This window comes from Formica exsecta, unplaced genomic scaffold (genome assembly GCF_003651465.1).
Source record: "Formica exsecta isolate Colony F162 unplaced genomic scaffold, ASM365146v1 scaffold83, whole genome shotgun sequence".
Classification (NCBI taxonomy): Eukaryota; Metazoa; Arthropoda; class Insecta; order Hymenoptera; family Formicidae; genus Formica; species Formica exsecta.
In genome coordinates this window covers 2,173,200-2,176,357 of record NW_021853600.1, presented here as the reverse complement: position 1 = coordinate 2,176,357, position 3,158 = coordinate 2,173,200, and positions in this window count along the sequence as shown.

The following is a 3,158-nucleotide window of genomic DNA, read 5'->3' as shown; positions in this document are numbered from 1 at the left end:
TAACATTTATTTTTAATATTTAATATTTCTAACATTTAATATGTTTAATATTAACATTTAATATATTTAACGTTTTCAAGTATTAGGATTTTAAAATAATATTTAATCTTTTATGTTAATTAAGTGAATTCTACAGATTGATTCTACAGATTGATTGACATTGAGTGAAGCGAGGAGGGGATTTAAGGCGGGAAGGAGGCACGAACCAAGCATCCATCTCTTCCGTGGCAGCGGCACTGTCGTGTCTGTGTAGGGCGTTTACACACTTCCTCAGCCCGACAAATAATTGTTAGAAAACAACATTTGCGGGTCTGAAAAAATACGCGAGGTACAAGTGGCTGAATCGGGAATCGAACCCGATTCTTTCGCTTTCCGGGCAACTGCTCTTACCACTGAGCTATTCAGACCTCACACCTTACGCTACTCTAACACAGTACATACGACTCCAGAGCGATGTTGGAATCTCGCTCCATGGATGCAGTGCCGATTGCCACGGAGAGACGTAATCCCCAGCACGTCTCCAGAGCCGTCCAATCATATCAAACGATTGAAAATTGGCGCCCGTAGCCGCTCAGCGATGAGTCTTGACTCGTCACCAGTATGAATGGAAGCTTCCTCGAGTAGTCCATCCTAAACCACTACGCCTAAGCAGCCCCCTCTTCTGCTCCCAATTGATAATATGCAAAGTGAATTGTTTCGATCGAGCTTATCGTGAATGGCGGGCGATTTCCGCAAGCTATGAGCGTGAGGGGCCTCATTAGCGTCCCTTTTTATTCATTCTAGAGAACGATTTCCCATGTTGTCCCTCGGAACGGAAACAGCGAGAGTTCTCTTATCGCGGTTCCTTCCTGCTCGCGTAAACCAACCGTGCAGACTACCGGCAATCCTCCGGAGTTGCGACCTTGCGCTTCCATCTTTTCAAAATACGACTCCCCCGACATATAAATAAATACGTACAAAAATAAACATGGGCGTGATATTAGTTAAGCGAATTATTAATGAATCATTATAAAATTATTTAGAGAGATTTGCCTATATTTTTTTTAATAGAACAATTTTTTCCGTGTATAATAATAGATATATTTTTTTTTATAATTTATTATACTTATTAAAATAATACGCAATATTATTCCGTTCAAATAGTTCTTAAAATAATACATCTAAAGATACTGAATGAGTTTCTCTATCATATATTTCTATAAATAGTCTTCACAATAATTCTTGCATATTTATGTGAATCCTCTGACAGTAAATAGTCACGAATTTTTAATGACAATGCATTTCGTATTTTTATGCTCTCTTTATGGCGAAGGAACGTCAACTCACCTATTTCAAACATGATGATTCAGAAACGAACGGCGAGTTCTTCTGCGGTGTAAACCGCACAAGAGCTATTGGAATTTGTGACCTTCGGCGAAGAACGAGGTGGAGCTTGTAATGCATCGTACTCTTGTACCCACGCGTGGGCGACGAAGGTGCGTGCCGTCGCGAGCGTGTCGGGACAGTTACGAAAATAAATTCATTTACCGAGACGGGATGAGTTACGTATCGGAGAGAGCGTATTACGAAATGCTAAATTAATTTTCAAAGTTGAAAAACTGCATGAGTGCCAGGACGAAAATAATACCATGTATTTTTATCTATAATTGTTTCAGCAAAGAAATAATTTTTCTATCTCTTTCTCAATTAGCCAAATATTTTAAAATATTAAGTATCTCCAGAAAAAATAATTTTCAGCTAAAGTTTTCCTTTCGAAAAATATTTATTTTGTTTTTATTGTGTTGACGAGATATAAAATGATTTACATATACAATATATAAAGAGAAAATGAATATTACTCTAAAAATATTTTATTGTATATTACTCGCAGATGGACAATATATGATAATACAGAATAGACACTATATCAGTTTGTAGTGCATCAAATTGCCTGCTTTCTATTATTATGTCGCTGCATTATGCGGCTTGATACAACCGAAGCCGAGGAAATATGTCCATTTGGATTATTTGAAATGCCGACGTGTCACGAGCAGAGTCACACCGCGTCATAAATTCATCGGTATTATATCCGATTAGCATACCAAGAAGGTCATGGTTCATTGTCGTTTTCGAGCGCCCACCACAACTGCAGCGTCGAGATTTAAGGTTTTGAACAGATCTTTTGTCAGATTACAATTGATAACTTCGCGACGCGATCAATAACTACGATATAAAGCGATGCAGTTATTATTGATGAAATTCTAAGCTGTTAAGATGTCAATAATTTCATCAGTTAATTAATTTTAAAATAAGTGTATAGTTTTGAACAAAGCTGTCGTTCTGGAAGAGTCTATCCTTTTTTCTTTCTCTCTCTCTTTCTCTCTCTTTGAGAATGTATATCTGCGTTCGTTTGCAGACGACATCACGCGGTTTTGTTGTTCCGCGTACTGCTTTGAAAAGAATTCTTTGTGAAACACCGTAATTAATACAGCTCGATGCAACATTTCGCGTTGCATTCGTGTCTCATACGCTTCGCTAAATATCTGACGGCCTGCCGAACAAGGTCCTCACCAGTTCTCGCCTGATTCCGCGTCTTTCCGCTTCATGCCACGTTTCTTTTTCATTTCGACGAAAGTCATTTCGTTGGAAGAGAAGCAACGCGGGATACAAAGTGGTACCACATAATTGGAAACCCTCGAATACCAGTCGAGACTGTCTCCAGCATTCTATGGCACCAAATGTATGAAAACATTTTAGTTTCTCTAGAAGCTAATATGGCTTTTAATATACAACACAGAATAATTAAGATAGCATATATCTAAATATTGAGATAATAGATCGATATTCCCAATTCTGTCATTATCTATCATTAATAATTACATCAAATTATAATATAATTTGTAGATTTTTATTAACAGGAAATTATTTTTTTTAAATTATAATTTTAAAAGTATTAGAATTAAATGTGTTATTTACCTGCGCTTCTATTACTTTTTCGATTTTACGAAGTTTACGATTTCCATTTTCCGCATCTTTGATATATATAGTTAATAATATCCTAGAAATTTAACAACGGATAATAAAACAACGATGAACGACGATAGTCGTTATCATTGACGTTATAAAAATTCGAAGCTTTGGAAACGAAATCAATAATCGTGACTAACGGAAAACGCGTC